At 35.5% G+C, this 23138-nt stretch overlaps 1 long non-coding RNA gene across 2 annotated transcripts in view; it reads left to right on the plus strand.

The window, feature by feature from the left end:
* LOC129641763 (uncharacterized) overlaps positions 1-4716 on the plus strand; it is a 30271-nt gene extending 25555 nt beyond the window's left edge. For both annotated transcript variants that reach the window (XR_008709417.1, XR_008709418.1), the window contains one exon: positions 4610-4716. This is a non-coding gene — a long non-coding RNA (uncharacterized LOC129641763). The remainder of the gene's footprint in view (positions 1-4609) is intronic.
* Positions 4717-23138: the final 18422 nt, after the last annotated feature.

Genomic DNA, 23138 nt, shown 5'->3' on the forward strand with positions numbered 1-23138 from the left:
CTGAGCCACCAGGGAAGCCCAATTTGCCATTAGCTGACAGCAATCAATTTTTCATTTCTAGATGTTTGATAGACAGAGAGGGTTAGAGCAGATTTTAGCTTTGTCATTTAACCCTTACTCATAAAGCCACCATCAATGCATCGCTATCACTGCACCAAGCACTTAACATCACAGTTTTTTTTTCCTTGCAAAGCTCTGTACACAATGGATTTTTAAAGGAGGTGTGTATCTTTTAGTAACTCAGACTTCTTAGCCAAGGGTTGTGAGCTCAGGTTTGGAGCTGGATACCTCAGCACTGTCATCTACTAATTCTCTCACCATTCTTATAAAATAAACATTTTAGAATTTTCATATATATCATAAAGGATGTCATTTGTTTGCCACAATTTACTACGTCATTCTCAAAAAGTTTTTTTTTATGTTCCCCTCAAGTTATTTCAGTGATAAAGTGATTAAGAGTTCTTACACTCAGAGAGATTTAATGCATTCTCATTTCCTGAAAGTCTGGGTTAAAGTTCAGGGAGAAATTTCAAATTTGAGTTATAAGATACACTGTTTTCGGAGAAGGCAATGGTACCCCACTCCATTACTCTTGCCTGGAGAATCTCAGGGATGGGGGAGCGAGGCTGGTGGGCTGCCATCTGTGGGGTCGCACAGAGTCGGACACGACTGGAGTGACTTAGCAGCAGCAGCAGCATACACTGTTTTTAATGAATTGCATCTTTGATATGATTTTTTTTTCATTTAAAAAAACTATACTTTTTTCCGAATATTCTTCCAAATACATGTTTTACAGGCCACTATGGGCCAGAAACATTCTATGGAAGAAAGCATTTTGACAGATATTGGAAATAATTTTAATAGAAAAAAAGCTGACATTTATCTAGATGTGGCCATGTTCCATAGGATGATTTCAGCATCCAAAGTTCAAAGACAAAATGACTGTGGCTTTTCTTGCCACTCAAAATATTAACAATATTCCCTTATAGCCCACTCTTAATTGTTAGTTTGCGTGTCAGTAGATGGTACACTGACCTTTAGAAGTAGGGCTCCAATGGACAAGGGAGTATGCGTGTCAAGCATCAGAATTAATTCAACTTAAGAACAAACTGGCTTTGACCCCAACCAAAGCCAAAATCCAGCCAGAGGCCCATTAGAAATAAATATAAATTGTAGTATCACTTTTACAAGGTTGTGCCACTTAAGACTATTAAACCTAATAATTGAAAAAGAAATAACTGGAATAAAGGGTTTCTTTAAAAATGTATCTCATAAATATAAGCCCACATTGCTTTTTCTTTTTAAGAAGGTGGTTTCATAATTTTCTTAAAAATAATTCTTCACTTTTGTTACCTATCAGGTATTCAGTCTAAAGGTATATTTTTGATAGAGAAATTTTCTATACCTAAAGCTAAAATAATTTTATAAATTATATAAGAAATCATATCAAAGATGCAATTCATTAAGGCAGCTGACTGATAACACATATATCTGATGCAAAAGTCTTTTTCTTCAAGTCCTTATATTCAAGTTTAAGAGATTTTAAGTCTTTTAAATCCTTACTACAAATGTTCAATAGGCCTAAGATTCCACCTTAATGCTAAAATTTTAAGGCCATACCTTACATTTCTATAATTTAAATTACATTAAAGGAGCTCAAAGTGTTATATTTACCCACAATAGCTGTTTTAGTACATGCTCAAATCTCTCAAAGGTTACCTAGTGATTCCTTTGAGCACAACGTATCATGTCTGGATGGTAGAGACAAGCTAAAGTCAGAGACCAAGAATATTTTTTCTGAAGTATATCTTTGCTCTCTCTTTATAGACAAAAGCACTGTCCAAATGAATTGCACTTAGAAATGTGTGTGTGTGTGTGTGTGTGTGTGTGTGTGTGCGTGTGCATGCTGGCATGTATGCATTTGAGTACATGCATGGATCTCTATTGTTTCCAAGGGGAAGCATTTCTCTTCTCTTGAGTACTTGGTTATAGGTGTAGGAAGTATTTTCAGGAATTCTGGCTTCACTGAACTTAATATCCTCTACTGTCAACTCTGGGGAAATAAGGTTTGGCCTTTGGACTCTTAAACATACAGGAAATATGGCAAAACATAATGATTTTTACAGTAAATGATTACTAGCTCAAGTAGAACTAACATGAATGAAAGCTAATATTATTTATGGCACTTAAAGTATTTTTCATATTTCTTTTCAATGTTTTGATATATGCTAAATAAATATTTAATACATGAATGCTCAAAGTCCTTCAGGAAGCATTCCAGCTTTCATTATCAAAGGCAACATCATAACTCATTATTGCTGAGCCTCTTTCCTGAAAGTAACTTTCAGGCAATAGGTGGCTTTTCCTTATGTGTATTATACCACAGAATAGATGCTTTAAAACCAATATATTCTAAAAACAATCTCTAAAAGTAATTGTAAAAACCAATCTCTCCATATTATTAATGTTTATATTTCACACTGGATTTCAGCAGTGAGAATAATTTGAAAATGTCTATTTAAAAGCAAGAAAAAAAGCCCACATCAACCTCAAAAATGTATATGCCACAGATGTTTACAATGAGCTATTCCCAGAGACATTAATAAGGGGTGATTTTTACCCAAATTTCAAGAGAGCTCAAATTATATAATACTACAGACCACATCGATATAATGGTTTTGCTTTCAGTGTTCAAGTTGTGTCCTAAAAGACTGATTTACCACTGTAATTACTGCTGACATTCTGTCCATCGTTACTCCTTTTCTAGATTTGGCAGTTTACATTATGTAGGGTTTAAACAAGGTAAGAGTCACTGTTGAACATGGATTTGAGCTTCAAAAGAATGAATGTATATAATGGAAGTAAGAAGTGAAGTACTTCAGAGACAGAATAATGCAACAGAGTTGAATACTATGCTACGTATGTATTTTAGAGGTAATCTGGCCATTTATTGTATTAGTGAGAGCAAAGGATCCATAAAAAATATCTGACTTGCTCAAGATCTCAAAGTTGGTTGTTTCAGGAAGTGTTAAAACTGAGTATCTTTTGCTAATAAGACTCCTTTCCATTAAAACAGTAAGATGACCATCTGTTTACTGCAGTCATCTACCAAAAATTGGGCTTCCCTGGAGGCTCAGTAGTAAAGAATCCACCTGCCAGTGCAGGAGACACAGATTCTATGCCTGGTACAGGAAAAGCCCCTGGAGAAGGAAATGGAAACCCATTCCAACATTCTTGCCTAGAGAACCCCATAGACAGAGGAGCCTGGTGTGCTACAGTCCATGAGGTCATAAGGAGCTAACTAAGCGACTGAACAACAGAAAGATCACATAAAAGAAAATGTACAATATTTCTGGTTGGTCTCAGGAAGAGTTTATAAGACTATGAAATTTCAGGTAGAATGTATTATTCACACAGAAGGGGGCAAATTCATCCAGGAATTTGAAAAGAAGTAAACCTCAAAAAACCCCATCAATTTTAAACAAATAATAATTTCTTCTACTTAAATCCACATTCAATTCAAATGGACTTATTATTCTTTCATAAAGTATTCTTGCGTTTTCCTAAATGAAATGATGTGTAGGATATAACATAACATCATATATTATATAGCTTTAAAACAGTATATTATGGGTTATATGGGAAGAGAGCGGGGGATGTAGAGGAAAAATTGGTGATGGATACATGTAAATCTATTATAACATTCTCATTTATAACAACTCAAATGTCTTCAGAATAATAAGTTAAGATATATAGTTCTCCATCTATTTTAATGTTATCTGGGCTGTTTCTAACCAAACATTAGAGATCTCTGGGGAATCATCTTAGCTTAAGCCATTCCATTGTTGAGCTCATAACACATCTTCCTGACTTTTTTCTCCCATAATGGATCCTTCTGCGTCCATCTTTTAAAAATGCCACCTGACACAGAGACAACATAAATGTCTTCTTATTTTTGGTACTGGTGAGAGAGTCAATTCCTAGGCAGGTTGATAAGAAGTCTGGAGTCCCTGAGAAGGAGAAAGTGAGAGTCTGGGGCTCTCAAGGAGGAAGTAGGAGTCTGGAATTCTCAAGGAGGAAAGGACAAACGTCTTTTTTTTTCCCCCTCTGCATTCCTTAGTCTTAGTCACATAAAACTTTTTATTTCTTTAAGCCCAGAACTGATGATTACACAACAAAACAACTCAGCTTAAACTCTGTACTAAGAATTATATAACAGTTTATCCTGCTTGATGACAGTTTCTCCCTCCTGAAAACCTGACTAATCCTGTTATCTTAAAATGTAAATTGTGGGAGTGAGTCTGGTAAGATCTTTACAACCTTGAGACATTCTTTTGACTTACTGTAATAACTAATTAAAAAAGTATCTAGCTTCCTTGCTAAGACTAGTAATGGGGGGGACTCTCCATCCTCCTTCTGATGTCTATGTCAAAAGCTTTCTCTGTGCCTTTTCATACTTTAAAAAAACTCTGCTATGCAAAAGCTTTTGAGTGATTAAGCCTGGTCCCTGGTCCCAAAGCTAAATCTTCTTCAGAGATCACAAATCCGACACCATTCACCATAAGCTATCACTGGTTTTCATTTTTCTGTATTTTTTTTTTTTTTTCAGAATTTCCAACTCTAGGGAGAATAAATCACACAAGTTCTACCTACCGTAAAGAAGACTGTGAGATGTGAGAGGTACTGGAGATGAAAGCACTTCCAATGTGTGAGGAGTTAAAAAAAAATGTTACTCATCATTATGATAAAAATAACCATAATGATGAAGATGTTGGTAACTGCTCTAATTGGTTTTCTTTTTGTTTTATCTCACACAGACCATATGCAATTAAAGTTCTTATTAAATCAGTGTGGATGTCGATCAGTTGCTTACAGCAATGCACTAAATCAGTGGAATTCTAATAATGAATTTCATGTAAGTTATATGCAATAAGTTATATGCAAATCTTCATTTGAACATGGTTTGTTACATTTGGAATCAAAATTTCTTTTTTTAAAAAGAAAATACCATTTTACTAGATCTCAAGACTGAATGTGATTCATTTTTGTTTGAAACATCTTTTATTTACTCCTTAAATGTTTTGGGGCTTCCCTGGTAGCTCAGATAGGCTTCCTTGATATTTCAGTTGGTAAAGAATCTGCCTGCAATGCAGGAGAACTGGGTTCGATCCCTGAGTTGGGAAGATCCCCTGAAGAAGGGAAAGGCTACCACTCCAGTTTTCTGACCTAGAGAATTCCATGGACTATACATGGCTCAAATGGTATAGAACCTGCCTGCAATACAGGAGACCCAGGTTCAATCTCTGGGTCAGGAGGATCACCTGGAGAAGGAAATGGAAACCCACTCCAGTATTCTTGCCTGGAGAATTCCATGGACAGAGGAACCTGGTGGGCTTACAATCCATGGGGTCGCAAAAGAGTTGGACACGACTGAGTGGCTAACATTAAATGTTTTTTGGCTAATTAGAAGTTGGAGGCTCATCATTTATATGAATGAAAAGGTAACATTTGTATTAATTCTATTTTCTATTAATAATTTTTGTCCTCAGAAGGTAAGGAACCAGTTTTTAATGTGTTCTTCATACTTTAAGATAATTTTTGTAAACTGTCAAAGGTCTGTTTTCAAGGAAAGAAACTGAAAACCATTTCATGGATTTTTCAGATTTTTGTCTAAATAACCATAGAAAATGGTTAGGAATAACCATTCCTTTATGGAATCTAACTGAAATAAAATCATTCTCCAATGATGCAGAGAGATAATTGTGACAATTCACTTTCATCACCCTTATTGTCATCTTACTTGATACAATGTAACATGAAGAAGAGCCCTAACATGTATATTTCATAGTGAAATCATTTAGTTCTAAATTTTAAAACCCTAAAATAAATATTAAAATTCATATTTAAAATGTATAAATTTACATGAGTAACAAGTGTAATTCTATTAAGGGAGATGAAGTACAGTCAAAATTGTAAGACAGTGTCAAAGTTAGGTTACTCAACTCACAATTAGCTCCAAAAAGTGAATAGGATTTTTTTTTTTAAACCTAAATTAAGTAACTGACTTATTCAGTTCACATATAATAGTTACTGCCTAAAAGTTTTTAAAAAGTTAATAGAACTTGTTTGTACTTTGCAATCTTATATTTTTCAAACCATATGTATTTCATATTTGCATCTCATCTTTAAAAACTAAATACAGCTAATAACAAAAGCCTCTCCCAGCATCCCATTCTTTCACCTTCTCAGAAGTAACTATAGCCTGATATCATCATTTACCCTTTCTGTGGACATTTTATACTGTTACCATACATCTCTATACCATGCATAATCATGTTCTATTGTTTGTGCTTTAAATTAGTGATTTTGTATCATAAGTAGCACTTCATTTTCTCAGTTTTCCAAAATCATAAGTAAAATCACAATAAAATCAGACGGCAATGCTAGCTAGACCTAATCATGGTGTACATTTAGAGAAAAGCTCCTTTTTGTCACCTTTTCATCAAAATCATACTTGAGAATATGAAACAAGAAAGGTTAATGTACGCATTCACCATTTGTGCTACTTACCCAAGCCAAATTTGCAGCTTTCACAGTCTAGTAAGCACTCTTTGGCTCTGTCTCCTCTTAAGCAACATGAAGGTGAAAAAGATATGCATTGTTGTGAGAAATTATTTGGATCCAATAGGATGCATGTAACCAAGTCAGTAACTTAGCATCATTAAATTCATTTCTTTATTTATTCTCTGAGCTGGTAAAATGAGTGTTTGGGGAGATGTGGATCTGACATCTGTTTCATTCAATTTCATTATATAAATGAAAAAAGGAAAGCAGGGAAATGGGCTTACCAATTACAAATTGGTGCGATGTAAATGTTCTTTGGAAGTCAGTTATTTGGAATTTGACAGATATATTCACATAGACACAATATTGTACATAATGTTTATTATCCATTAGGCACAGAAAAATCTATTTAACTCATATCATGAGTCTAAAGTTTAGGACTCTATTCAAATTATTGAAAGTGTTGCCAGAAAGAAAATCAATGCCAATTTTACTTTCGGGGCCCAATAAATGGGTCAAGAACTTCTGTCCACAGCCTCTCAGTCTATCAAGCATAAGGTGTAAGAAGTCTCCAGGTACAAACTCTGGTTTGTACTGACAACATGTGGGATTAAGAGTTCAGCAGATAATTTAAGAATTAGCAGCTGGAGTGGTCAACCCTCTGATGAAAGAGGACCTGAGGAAAACATCAAAGAAGAAAGCCTTAAGAGAAAAGGTCTAAGGAATTAAGAGTCTCAGGGACCCCTGATAACAAGTGCCTCCATCTTTTTTTTTTTATTTTTTTATTTTTTTATTTTATTTCATTTAGATCTCAAACCTGACATCTGTTCCTCTATCTATCTATGTATCATTTATTTATCTTGACATTGTTTAGCAGTCACCTCCTTTCTCTTATTTCAATTGCTTTAGGCATTGGTCTAGGATGTGCCTATTTCATTCTTTCATTCTTCCTTCTGACAAATGTTTCTCAATCAGTCTTTCATTGGAGGAAAGAAATCAGTCTGATTATATAGCTCATTTTCAGGGTTGAATTCAAGGGCCATTTGACAAAGTCTCCATGAATGAAATATTTCAAATTTAGACTTCCACTTTTATCACCAAACAAATTTATGCATACAGTCATGAGAACACATTGAAAGGACTGAAAGATGGTTAAATTTAAGTTTTTAAAATATATCATTGTATTTATAATATTGGCTTGTACTCCCTTGGTTTTTAATAAACTTGGATCTCAAAAGTATGCTTGAAGACCAGTTCTTTCTTAACTTTGAGAAGGCCTGACCACACCTCACCACTACTAAAAACGAAAAGAATTGCTTCTTTGAACTTTCTTTTTGCAGTAAAAATGTTCATCCTACTCATGTTATGTTTTTGAAAGAAAAACTCCTGGTATGAATGCCATTGCTTCTCCTCCTGCAACTGGGAAACACATCCCTAACTGATGAGGATGTGCCTTCTTGCTGAGAATTATGCACTGGTCTCAAGTCTTTCTAAACATAGCCTTCCAAAGAGTCACTAACAATTTATCTGGTAGCAAGTAGGGTGAACTATACTTGCGGCTTTCAATGTAATTCCTATGGGTACAATCAAATCAAGAAATTCTCTAAATTGAGTTTCTGAGTATACAAAGGACTGAAGATTAATTACATCAAAGAAGAAAAACAGGAATTCTGTCTTCCTAGGACATCACTGCAGATGGTGATTGCAGCCATGAAATTAAAAGATGCTTAGTCCTTGGAAGGACAGTTATGATCAACCTAGATAGCATATTAAAAAGCAGAGACATTACTTTGCCAATAAAGGTCCATCTAGTCAAGGCTATGGTTTTTGCAGTGGTCATGTATAGATGTGAGAGTCAGACTATAATGAAAGCTTAGTGCAGAAGAATTGATGCTTTTGAACTGTGGAGTTGGAGAAGGCTCTTGAGAGTCCCTTGGACTGCAAGGAGATCCAACCAGTCCATCCTAAGATGGACCCAGGAGATCAGTCCTGGGTGTTCATTGGAGGGTCTCTGATGTTGAAGCTGAAACTCCAATACTTCAGCCACCTGATGTGAAGAGCTGACTCATTTGAAAAGACCCTGATGTTGGGAAAGATTGGGGGCAGGAAGAGAAGGGGACAACAGAGGATGAGATGGTTGGATGGCATCACTGACTCAGTGGACATGAGTTTGGGTAAACTCCAAGAGTTGGTGATGGACAGGGAGGCCTGTAGTGCTGCAGCTCATGGGGTTGTGAAGAGTCGGACATGACTGAGAGACTGAACTGAACTGAACTGAAGACATCAAATGAGCCAAATATGAAGGAATGCAAGATGCAGAGAAATGTTAAGGGAATATGGGTGAACTGGAAAAAAAAAAACACTAGTATAGGGTATTGAATATGCTACCCTGAGAACTTGTAAGTGGGGAGGAGAGGTGTTGCGAATATACTTTTTAGTTTATTTTTATTCTCCCTTATATACTGTCTTCCAAACTATCCTGTTCTTCCCAAAGTAACATCCTTCAGGACCAGCCCTGCATAATATTAGGATATTAGGGTTGATATAAAGGTAGGGGCCACTTAGAAGTAGCAGGCAGAGGAGAAGGAAAAGAAAATCCCAAAGAGCAATGGCAAAGAGAGAAGTGTAATCACTGTGGTCTTGAGAGCAATTTTTCATAGTCATTCATAGATAAATGGCACATGTTGTTGTTCAGTCGCCAAGTCATGTCCAACTCTTCATGACCCAACGGATGACAGCACTCCAGGCTTCCCTGTCCCTCAGCATCTCCCGGAATTTGCCCAAGTTCATGTTCATTGAATCAGTGATGCCATCCAATTAACTCATCCTCTGTCATCCCCTTCTCCTTCTGCCTTCAATCTTTCCCAGCATCAGGGTCATTTCCAAAGAGTCAGCTGTTTGTATCAGGTGGCCAAAGCACTGGAGCTTCGGCTTCAGCATCAGTTCTTCCAAAGAGTATTCAGGGTTGATCTCCTTTAATATTGCCTGGTTTGAACGCCTTGCTTTGACCCTAAGCCTAACCGTAACCCTAGATGATGTGTAACTTAGATAACATATACAGGAGGATGAATGCTTGTAGTGCCTCAGAATCTAAATAAGTATAGTATTCTTTATTGATTTTAATAAATTTCCTAAACATAATCTACTATGTGTATCTTTCTTGCTCTTTCTGAAGTTGAGGAGAGACGCCCTGGGATCATGTAGCGTGGTCCCTGGTGGCACGTGTTCATCTTTAAAGGACAGGACAATCCCCTGACACAGAGGGTTCTTATGGCTGCTGCAGGAATCTGAAAAGTACTCATCATATCTTATGAGCACTGAAATTCCTGGCAGTTTCCACAATCGATAAATTAGGACAATGCCACAACAGACAAGTAAGTAAAGAGAGAAAAAAATCTTTAAAATGTTGCTGTTATTTTAAAAAGGTAATTAAAAAACTGAACAGCAAATTTGGGGTACTAACTGCTGTTAATAGGTAAAACCCAAACCACAGATGCTTAACACAAATGAAGTTTTATTAGTGAATAGCTTCCTACATGAGTATTCAGGAAACCTGGTTTGTCCATCTTGTGGAACATCATGTCCATGCTCAACATAGAGTTTCCAAGGTCACTTTGTAGGTCATCTTAGTTAGCCTGCCAGAGGGGAAACAATCATTATACATTCACTGGGGAGGTCTTTATGGTCTAAATCTGTAAAGTGGTTCACATTTCTTTTGAGGCATTCCTTGGACTTAGTCATATGAACACAACTAACCACATGATATGCTGAGAAATGTAAGCTAGTTGCATGTCCAGAAATAGGTAATAGACTTTGGTCTCTTCCACAACCTTGAGGCTGATTTCAAAATTTGGTCAATGGATCCCAAAGATCAGTCCATGGACAGCTGCAGTAAAATTATTTAGAGAGCCTGTTTAAATATAACTTGACAGGGACAACCCCTGGAAATTCTCATTCAGTAGCTTTGGGCTAAAACCCAGTGAAATATATTTTTAAAAGTTCCCTAGATGGTTCCAGATATGGGCCAGAGTTGAGATCAGCTGTTCTAGGTTTTCCTGAAATCAACCACTGAATGGACACTCTGGGGACATGAAAATTAGCAATAATCAAATTTATCAGCTTCTCAGGACCAAACTGGTAGCTCGATGACGATGTTTGAATAGTGGCAGTTGTCCATATGGGAGTGAACTGGAGGATATAGTAATTTCAAGTGACATTATTCACTGAGCAGCCCGGAAATAATAAGTTTGGTAACAACAAACAGATCATTACTCAGCTGGGTGGCATTTGAGTTAGTATCCTAAAAAACTCCCACTGTTTTGTTTCCAAAGCTGAGTTTCTTTCTTAAAACACCATGAAAATTGGCATGACTGGAATGGTTAGACAACATTTTTCTAATTTCTCCAAACTCAAAGTATACACTATACGTAGCCATCTTCCTCTAGATTTGAATGGGAGTGTTACTCATGCAGTTGTGTCCGACTCTTTGCAATCCCATGGACTGTAACCCACCAGGCTCCTCTGTCCATGGAATTCTCCAGACAAGAATACTGGAGTGGGTAGCCATATCCTTCTTTAGGGGATCTTCTCAACCCAGGGATTGAACCTGGGTCTCCTGCATTGTAGGCAGATTCTTTACCATCTGAGCCACAAGGGAAGCCCTATTTTTTAGTTATACTAAAAATCCTGGAGAAATGCAGAAACTTTGTTAAAGAATATTTCCTGTTTTGAGCTCTTTGAGGTTAGTGTAATCTCCCACTGTTAATCTTCACAGTATATCTGAACTCTTAATCTAACATTGTTCTGTGGCAATTCAAATAGAAAATAATTCCTTAGGATGAATTCTGTTAGTCTTTGTGAGAAGCTCTAGCAGTAAGCATAAAAATGCACCCTACAGTTTGAAATTAAGGATTAAAAAGGCTGAGTGCCGAAGAATTGATGTTTTCAAATGTGATAGCAGAGAAAACTCCTGAGAGTCCCTTGGGCTGCAAGGAGACTAAAACAGTCAATGCTAAAGGAAATCAACCCTGAATATTCACTGGAAAGACTGATGCTGATGCTGACGTTGAAGTTCCAATACTCTGGCCACCTGATGCAAAGAGCTGACCTATTGGAAAAGACCCCGATGCTGCGAAAGATGGAGAGTAAGAGAAGAAGTGGCTGGCAGAGGATGAGATGGTTAGATAGCATCACCAACTCTGTAGTCATGATTTGAACAAACTGCAAAAGATAGAGAAGGATACAGAAGCCTGGTGTGCTGTAGTTCATGGGGGTCACAAAGAGTTGGACATGACTGAGTAACTGAACAGAAACAACATATGTAATGCATATACATATATGAATGTATAGTTAGACTCTAAATTGCCAAACATAAATATATTATTGGAGAGTGCATACACCTTGAGATTATCAGCTATTCCTTAAAATTACTTTAAACTTATTGAGCTACAAAAATACTGGAATAGGAATAATTTACATAGTTCTCTCCATTTAATTTCAAAAGGGTTCAGCAAATTTTGAGGTTTGCTACAAGACTCACTCAGCACACACTTATGTGTGAGCACATTTCTGGAATACTTAATATATGCCATTATTTGAAATTACAGATAGCTCAGTTAATAAAAATGCAAAATCTGCTGTTCTCTTTGTCTTTTAAAAATTATTTCCATGTGTTGTAATTTAGTATGGTGCAATTTGTTTGGAAAATTAAAGTAATAAAACCTTAGTTTGTTGTGTGTCTGAATGGTGGCAATGATTGTCTCAGTGGGTGGCTGCAAATGTGGGGGGAAGTCATTGTCAAGATATGCAGACAGAATAAATACTATTTACTAAGGGCTAATGTATAAGAACTAATAATAGACATATTGTTGCATGAAAAATTACCTCCCTAGGAGAGCTTGAACAGTTAGCCTCAGTGCAGTTAGCATGCATATGTTTTTCCTTCTAAACCACTAAAATAACCTTCTGGAGAAAAGAATCCAGAGCAGCCATCTCTTTGTCATCTTTTTATGTCACTCTATCTGGGGTTATGTGGTAGACTACGAAGTTAGTAGTAATTAATAATGATTATAATTGTGGGATATTAATATTTTAGGAGCATGAAAATGATTATTGTAATCATAGGAAGCACCATAAATACATGTAATTGTGATAATGCTGGCTATCATTTTAGTAATTTAGAAAATTAGGGCATAAAAAGCGATTAGTGAGGGACAATTCAGAATGAGCGTGTGAATATGTATGTAAGAGGTAAATTATTTCAGGGAAAAGTTAATCAGCTGGACAAGAAATTTTCCAGAACTGTTCATTCTCTAACTTTCTTCAGTAGGGAAATTTGAATTTTCCCAATGTATGATCCCTTAAAATGCACAATATTTTTGAAAAAATGCTTTGGATCTATAAAGTTCTAGTTACAAGGCACAGAAATTAGATCCTTAGTCAAAAGGATCTAATGTACTGAGGTTTTAAAATATCAGCATGGATCAAAGACAAAGATGTACTGCTCTAAGTGTATCCCATAAATCTTTTTTTCTGTGATGAATTCTTTCAAAACTTCAAATGAGCTTGTCTTTGCTTTGAAAGAATCTCATCAAAACTGGTTATCTTGATCCTCTTGAATGGTGAATACATGAAAGTGTCAGACTCCTCTAATAAGCAATTTATGTTGAATTTTTCAATTAATACAATAACCCTATGAGATCAGTAATATTACTATATCCATTTTACCAAAGGAGAGAAACAAAGAGACGTTGAGTAGCTTGTCCAAGGATGCACAATTGGCAAGTAGCAAAACTGCTATCAAACTCAGGATGACTCCAGAATTCCCAAGCCTAAGGCCTGCTGCTGCTACTGCTAAGTCACTTCAGTCATGTCCGACTGTGCGACCCCAGAGATGGCAGCCCACCAGGCTCCCCTGTCCCTGGGATTCTCCAGGCAAGAACACTGGAGTGGGTTGCCATTTCCTTCTCCAATGCAGGAAAGTGAAAAGTGAAAGTGAAGTCGCTCAGTTGTGTCCGACGCTCAGCAACCCTATGGACTGCAGCCCACCAGGCTTCTCCATCCATGGGATTTTCCAGGCAAGAGTACTGGAGTGGGTTGCCATTGCCTTCTCCGACCACTTCTCTGTATTACTGTGCATGGAATTTAAAAACTACATAGTCAGGGAAGCATATATGAGTTTTATAGTTTTTTTTTTTGTCTTTTTTTAAGGGGTGGGGTGTGTGGTTATTTTTATTTATTTATTTTTGGCCATGTTGCGGGACACAGAATCTTGGTTTTGCATGTCCCCTGCAGTAGAAGCAAGAAGTCTTAACCTCTGGACCACCCGGGAAGTCCCAGTTTTATATTTTTCAGCTCCTTCTTTTGCAAAGGCCATACGTGGATAGTGTCCCAGATTATAGGGCTGGTTCAGATTAAGATACACAATGGATATGACATGAGAATAAGTATTGGAATATTATATTGGAAGATGATTAAGGATTAGAAGCATGATATTTGTAACATACACTAAATCTGAGAGGTTAAAAATAAGGATCCAAGACAGAAGCCAAGAACTAGAAGAACAGAAGTATGTGTGAGCAAGATGCAATGGGAGACCAGGAGAGGGGGGTTCTAAATGATTATGTATCACAGGGGCTAGTGTGAGAGAGGAGCATACTTATAAAGTGTACTCTTTAGGTGATACATAGGTGCATTAATAGCAGTGTATAGTAAAATAACAGGTAGTTAAATACGTGGTTAAACATTGCAATTTGTTTCTCATTATTGATATGTATTCCAAAGTTATCCCTGATATTATATATATATATGCTGCTAAGTCGCTTCAGTCATGTTCGACTCTATGCGACCCCATAGACGGCAGCCCATATATCAGATGCTTATTTTAAAGCACAAAACCTATGATTGTATAATTAAATACTATGAATACTAGAAAAGCAGGACTTAGCAGTGAATTCATGTGTGTTATTAGTGCACAGCTCTTAGAAATCTGCAAAATCATAAATAAATCAGAAAAATATAACTTTTTACTTTTATTCTTTTTACCTTTAGTGTACTTTTGTTATTGGAAAAAACTGCATACTCTTCCTTTAGATAATCTATTTATCTTCTGCATCCTTCTTCACAATTATTTCCTTATATGAATGTTACCTTCCTTCCTCACAGAATATCTTTGTCCCTGCTGTTTCCAGTTTCCAGATCAAGTTAATACTTTGCAGGAGAATATTCCCTTGATTATTCCAATGCAGACTAACCACTGTTTCACGTGAATTTTAAAAGTAACACCAACTTGAAACTTAAAAAATTAAATATTTGTATAATTTATCTTTTCAACTGAATTGTATAGGTCTTTGAAATTAGAATTTATTAGATTTCTTTCTTTGTATACATATATATATATATATATATATTGATTGAGGTAAACTTCATCAAATTACTTTAATCAACTATCATTTACTATCATTCACCATACACCAGTGTTTAGATGCTTAGATTAGAAGGAATAAAGAATTAATGATTGAACAAATACATGGTCCTTTTCTCAACCATCTCATCATTTGTTGGAAGGAGTGTAACAGTCTGCATAAGCTAAGTTTTGCTGCCACAACAAATGACTACCTAATTCTGCTGCTGCTAAGTCACTTCAGTCGTGTCCCACTCTGTGCGACCCCATAGACGGCAGCCTACCAGGCCCCTCCGCCCCTGGGATTTTCCAGGCAAGAGTACTGGAGTGGGGTGCCATTGCTTTCTCCGACCAAATTCTAGCTTCTGACAGATAAAAGTAGTTTGTATATCTCACACAGTACACATCCATTGATATTTATCTAGTCTCTGCCTCATAATCTGCACTCCAGGATCCAAACTGACAAAACAATCTGGTCACGACACAGAGGTAAAGGAAATCGCAAACCATGTTCTGGCTTTAAATCTTCTCCCCCAAATCACACACCAAACTCACGGCCACATCTTTTTGGCAAATGTTAATTACATTTGTGCTGCTACATTCTACAAAGGTGGGATATATCTTCTCGGATGGGGGTGGGTAACTCAGAGAGAGAATGTTTAGTGAATTGTAGTACAAGTTACCTCAGGGAGAAAGATGTAACACATTAATGATAACCGTTGTCAGAGAGGTTATCTATTTTGCTTTCTGGAAGCTTCCCACCGTAGAGACTGTCAAATCACCTGCTATCAGCATTGGAAAGAATGTTAAAAGTCATCTAATTCACCAATCTATTCAAGGCAATCAATAACTGCATGTTGATGGAGATTAAATAAGTGGGGAAGTCAATAAATATGCAGTGATACCATGGGATCATTTCACCCAGAGAAGATAAAGTTTTGTGAATATGAGAAAAAAATATGTGAATGAATAATCTACTCCAGGAAATTGTTTCAGAATTCTACACACAATATGTATAGATAGTGGCACTGTGAAGTTTTTTACCCTATGACATCTTATTGGATCAATGTTTAGATCTGAAATTTCTTTACAAAAGCACAGATGATAATTTAATAATTCTGCAACACATAAAAGCTCACGTAACTGAATTTTAAGGGACTTACTAGTACCTTTCTTACGCTAAAATTAATCTATCTTTCAAAGAACAGAGTGAAATCTGAGGATCTATTTTTATTATTTTTCTATTTTATTTAAATCTTACTACCATCCATTTTATATAATAAAACAAGCCATGCTTTTTGTTTGATATATTACTCATCTGTAATCTGTTCATATTAATTTAGTGGATCTTTCCTATTAATTTGCTAATAGTTTGTCCATGTAATATAATATGACAAGTTTCAATATGTGTAGTAAAGATATTTCTTTTTATAATACTTATTCTAGCAATTTAGTAAGGGCAAAATTGAATAAGAAAACAGACAAGCAATAAACAATTGCATTTCTATATACCAGCTAAAGAAAATGAAATTTCTAGGAACAAACTAGTATGAGTAAGACTTCAGTACAAAATCTTTAAGGTGTTATTATGAAAAATCAAAGACAGAAAAAATAGTGGAACATACCATATTTATGTTTGCAAAACTGTTTTAAGTATGCCAATTCTACTCAAATATATAAAATACAATCCCAATTAAAATGCCAGAAGTTTGGGAAAAAGATGATGATCTAATTCTAAACTTTATATAGAAATGCAAAAGCCAAAGAAGTCAAGACATTCTAAAAGATGGGCCAAATGGAATCACTGTTCTGCCAGATATTATAAAACTACAGTAATTAAGTTAAGACAGCACATAATTAGGCAAGAGATGAATAAATAGACCAATAATAATAAAGAACAGTGAAAGCACTCATGCATCAGATTCCTTTTTTTCTATATGAAATTAGTTGAATACTTTAGAAAGGCTCAATGAAGTTAGATTTCTAAAATATATTGATACTGATTTAGGTGTAGGGGGTGGTGTTTAGTTGCTAAATTGTGTCTGACACGTTTGTAACCCCAGGGACTGTTGCCCGCCAAGCTCCTCTGTCCATGGGATTTCCCAGGCATGGACACTGGAAGAGGTTGCCATTTCCTTCTCCAGGGAATCTTCCTGACCCACAGATCGAACCCATGTCTCTTGCATTGACAGGTGGATTATTTACCACCGAGCCACCAGGGAAACCCAGGTATAGGTGAAATACATATAAAAGACATGGGAGAGGGAGAAGGTGGGATGACGTGAGAGAGTAGTATTGACACATATATGTTACCATATGTAAAGTGGATAGCCAGTGGGAATTTGCTATGTGATACAGGGAACCAAAGCGGGTGCTCAGAGATAATTTTGATGATGGGATGGAGAGGGACATGGGAGGGAGGTTTAAGAGGGAGAGGACATATGTATACCTATGGTTGATTTATGCTGATGTATGGCAGAAGCCATCACAATATTGTGTAGTAATTTTCTTTAAATTAAATATAAAAGTTTTTGAAAAGATATGGAAAAAATAGTTAAAATCTGGGAGAAGTTTCTCCTAAGATTATTTCTTGTCTCTTTATATTCTGGCTTCTTTTGAGGAAAACCCACACTGAAAATTATACAGAATGGATTATGGCTGGGTTTATAATTGAAAACAAAAACAAAAAACCTGATGTAGAGCTTTTGTCAGAAAATTCATACATATTTATATTCATTCATATTACTTTGGCAGGTCAAAATTTTGGACAATAAATATGTAATTATATACTCTAAATTAAGTTTATAGTATTACTGTTTTTTCTGCTTTATTGTTATTTTTTTTTAACTAACCTCCAGCACTGAATGTAAGGTATCAAAAGGTTTCTACTGTGCTTCTTATCATGTGTTTTAATGCTTATAATAAAGAAAAGTTTACAAAGAACAAATTTGGTGGGTTTCTTTGGGGAACATCTATATTCTGTACTTTGGACAGCATATTAATAATAAGAAATTTTATTTCTTCCAGGACAGGAAAATTGGCGTGGAGAAAAATATTTCCTTTGAGTTCAGATCAGTTCAGTCCCTTAGTTGTGTTCGACTCTGAGACCCCATGGACTGCAGCATGTCAGGCTTCCCTGTCCATCACCAACTCTCAGAGCTTACTCAAACTCATGTCCACTGAGTTGGTGAGTGGTAGTTTTCAGTAAGATATGGGTAAGATATGATTTAATTTTCAATAAAATAGTACTTTCTTATAACTAAGAACTCTAAACACACATACTTAAAGGGTCAACTAATAAGAATTGCTATTACAAAACCATTTTACTTCTCATAAAATAGCATAATTTCATGCTTCCTTTAAACCACAATCCCCCTGCCTCCTTATATTTTATCTTATTTAGTTATATCCTCTGTTAATTAAGAAATGATTTTTTTAAATAACTTTTTTTCTAATGCCTTTACTTTTCTTAGAATGTTGAGGAATTTTTACCAGATGGAGCTCATTTTTTCTCAATACTTTTTAAATGAAATAAAATTTATTTTATATTTTTTTTTCCAATGAAAAGACATAAAATATTTATTGTGAATCATCTTGGCTCTCCAATGGCCTGTGTTTCAAGTATAAGATTAAGGCACTTAGAATACGTTTCCCATTTCAATTTATTAATATAATGTAGGTATATGGCATACGTATATAACTTGAAAAATTAAAATATGCAGAAAACTTTATTATGCCTGGTTCTATGGCTCGAAGGGAGAAGGAAATGGCAACCCAGTCCAGTACTCTTGCCTGGAGAATCCCGTGGACAGGGGAGCCTGGTGGGCTACAGTCCATAGGGTCACAAAGAGTTGGACACGAGTGAGCAACTTCACTTCACTCATTTCACTCACTTCATACTTTATCACTGGAGAAGGTAATGGCAACCCACTCCAGTGTTCTTGCCTGGAGAATCCCATGGACAGAGGAGCCTGGCTGGCCATGGTCCCTGGGGTCGCAGAGGGTCTGATACGACTGAAGTGACTAAGTATGCACGCATGGCTCAAAGACAACCACTTAATACTTGCTGCAAATAATTTTAATGTTTTATTTTTACATACATTTTATTTTCTTTTTTATTTTCTTTTTATTTTTTAACTTTACAATATTATATTGGTTTTGCCATATATCAAAATGAATCCACCACAGGTATACATGTGTTCCCCATCCTGAACCCTCTTCCCTCCTCCCTCCCCATACCATCCCTCTGGGTCGTCCCAGTGCACCAGCCCCAAGCATCCAGTATCGTGCATTGAACCTGGACTGGCGACTCGTTTCATACATGATATTATACATGTTTCAATGCCATTCTCCCAAATCATCCCACCCTCTCCCTCTCGCACCGAGTCCAAAAGACTGTTCTATACATCAGTGTCTCTTTTGCTGTCTCGTACACAGGGTTATTGTTACCATCTTTCTAAATTCCATATATATGCGTTAGTATACTGTATTGGTGTTTTTCATTCGGGCTTACTTCACTCTGTATAATAGGCTCCAGTTTCATCCACCTCATTAGAACTGATTCAAATGTACTCTTTTTAATGGCTGAGTAATACTCCATTGTGTATATGTACCACAGCTTTCTTATCCAAATTTAACAACCTTTGTCATTCATGTGACATTTATCATAAATGGTTTACTTATAAATTTAAACAGAAAAAGATAATTTTACCTTTAATATTTCAAAATAAGTGTATTCCAGGAGAGCTTAAAATAAGTTTGTGTATTGAAACATAAAGATTTTTGTGATTTGATAAATTTAAGCACAATGTCACCTTGAAAGTGAGAAATTACTGTAAAATGAGAAATTTTTCTACCAAAGATTAAAGCCTTCTTGATTGAAAAATGAATATGTATCCTTTTCAATCTTGATTAGAAAATTATGCTTCTTCTGCACAACCCCTGGCATGAAGCATATAAACATATTACATAGGTTTTGTCAGTTGAATGTTCCACTACTTATGGCAAAAGCCATAAAAACGAGGACAGTTTAAGGTTTATTCCAGTGGAGAAATCTAGCATATTTGGTCAAGAGTCATGGTGGTAGTGGAACTGGGAGTCTAAACACAAAGATAAAAATGTCTGACATGAGTAAAACCTGCTAAACAGTCTAACTAGCTCTGACACTCTCTGGGGTAGTATAAGTCTATGTTTTTGGCTCACTCGAGTCATTTTCCCCAAAGTCATTTCCTTAGCTCTGTTACACAGCTATTTTTGTTAAATCTGTGAGCTACCCCATTATAAATGTTTTTATACTGAATCTAATCAGCTTTAGTTTCTGTTTTGCAACCAGGAACCCTGACTGGTACAGAATCACAGGGCACTAAAGTTAGACTCTGTCTCTGGCAAGTGCTCCTCAAACTGACAAAATAAATAAGCAATCTTCAGCTTGAAATAGTTATTCTCTGGCAACTAAATGTCTTATTTCCCTTTATAAATGATAAAATAATCTCTAGGATGGCTTCAATCTGTGTTTTAAAATGTTTAAATTACACAGTGTGGGTAGGAAAATGATTACAGTTGATGTAACAACTAAGCTTCATTCCTGCCCATACCTCCTAAGTTATGAAAAGTGACTATTACATTTGGAGTTTCCAAAACAACCATTTAACTGTACTGATGGCAAATTGTGTATCTCTTTATTAGCTTCACCAGTTTTTATTTAATTAACCTGATACATACAACCATTATCTAATCATGTTTTACAAATTAAGGGTGTCATGTGTTTTGAATCTTATAAAGATTATTTTTATTGTTCCTTATTTGTGGCTTATCAGGCACTAAGACCATTACTAGTTATCTTTCAATTAGAATTTTGACATTGAGAAAAGTATTTAATTTCTCTGTGCTGATATTATCAGGGTAAAATCATGATGATACTTGTAAATTAATTCATTAGGAATTTGTCTATCATACAAATAGTCCTTAGATCTATAGGGAAAGAAAAGATAAATAATACTTAGATCATGTCTCAAAAGATGTAGAAGAAGAGATGGTCAAAAAAGTTAAGATGAAAGGCATGTCAACACATGTATTATAGAGTTCCTAAATAAGGCAAACTTCCTAGAGGAAGTATTATTTGAGCTGGGCTTCAAGGGGTAAGATTTAAATAGAAAAAGGGTGTTCTTAGAATTGGGGACTACATTTAAAAGGTGAAGATAAGAAGAGAAAACATTTTATGAGCTGTATAGTGTTTGCAAAAGGATATAACAAATATAGTTTAAAGATATTTGGCAAAACTAATACAATTATGTAAAGTTTAAAAATAAAATTTAAAAAAAAAGAAAATGAAACGAGATTAAAAAAAATAACACTTGATATTCCACTAACCAAATGTATCCATTTAATTGTTAAAGTCTTCATCTCTCAAAGCATTTGTTTTACGTAATTAGAATTACAGGATGCCTGGTATTTATTAAACTTTTTTTTTCTCAGCAGTATATCATGGATTTTTATAACACCAATAAATGTATATCTGTTATCAAAACTTTAATAACTGCATAGTTTTCAATTTTAAGTGTGGATAACACTAGTTTATCTGTCCTTTTGGTTTCCAGTTAATTAATATTAAAAATGCTGCTATGATGAAACCTTGGCATATCTTTTATCTTTCTAAATACTAGCTCCTAAGTTTAACTAGAAGTTGGAATGCTACAATATACACAGTATACATTTTGTTTCATATTACCAAATTGTCTAGTAATAAAGGCCTTTAGAATGGACAATTTCACCAAAAATGAATGAAAGAATACGTTGAAGGGCAGTTGATACTTCGAGGAAAAATTTGTGCCATGTTTTGTAAGCTCTGGCTTAAGGACAAGTTATGGGGGTGGTGTATGGTGACTGAAGTTCCAAAGAAATTCTGCTATATTTCTGGCCTGAGAAACCATAGGACAAAAACAGGGTATTAGTCACCAGAGAGTGAGGGTCAATGCTGGGCATAAAACAGCCAGAATAGGAGCGTCAGTGTAAAGTCAGCCAACTCTATAGTTGAATCCTGAACTAGACATATTCAGAGCACAATCAGAGGGATTCAGCTAAAGACAAAAGACCTAAACCAAGTCTGAAGCTGATTCTCCAAACATCAGTTTCACAATTTGCATACAGAGGAACCTGGTGGGCTACAATCCATGGGGTCACAAAGAGTCAGACACAATTGAGTGACTAAGCACAGCACAAGTTAATTACCTAGCAAAATAAAAACAGAAGTAACCTTCAGAAAAATACAGTGGAATGCAAAGTTTTAACAACGTCATGCTCAGAATCCAGTTTCTTCAAATATGAAGAAGGAAAATGTGGCTCATTTTTTTTTTATTGTTGTTCCCTGACCAGGGGTTGAACCCAGACCCTTGGCAGTGAGAGTGGAGTGCAGAGTCGTAACTACTGGACCATCAGGGAATTTCCTGACTCATTTTAAATATCAAATATAATCAAAAGAAGGAGACACCAGGGATACCCATATGTTGGATAAAGTCTTTATCATACAAGGACTTTAAAAGAGCTTTTATAACTAAGAAAAGGAAAATAAGTTTGAAATGAATGCAAAAGTCATAAATTTGAGCAGAAAAATAAAAGGTTCATCAGATGGACTTAAAAGCAGAATGGAGATAACAAAAGAAAAACAAATCAGTGAAATTAAAAAAGAATCAATGGAGACTATACAATGTGAACAACAGAGAAAAATATTATAGTAGAAACAGTATTTCAGAAACTTGAAAGACAATCTCAAAAGGTCTAATAGAACTACATGGAGTCAAAGGTGAAGTGGGCCAAAAATATAAAGAGCAAATACTAGAAAAATTTATGCTCAAAAATTTCTCAAATTTAGTGAAATAAATTTATCTATTAAAACAAAATATCAAACTTTGAACTAGAAAAATACAAAGAAAACTAAGCTAATTCTATAGTTCAATTAACATATAAAAAGAAAATATTGATGATAAAGGACAAGGGTAAATAAGACCAGTTACAAAATGCTCACATTTTTAAGACATTGCCCAAAATTAATCCTGAGTAGACTGTGAAGTTTAAGAGGCATACTGTAAACTCTAGAGCAAGTACAACAGTAATAATGCAGAGATGTATACAAAAAAATGAAATCCTTAAAATGCATTGTGATTAACTGCAATGTGCT

This window comes from Bubalus kerabau, chromosome 1 (genome assembly GCF_029407905.1).
Source record: "Bubalus kerabau isolate K-KA32 ecotype Philippines breed swamp buffalo chromosome 1, PCC_UOA_SB_1v2, whole genome shotgun sequence".
NCBI lineage: Eukaryota > Metazoa > Chordata > Mammalia > Artiodactyla > Bovidae > Bubalus > Bubalus kerabau.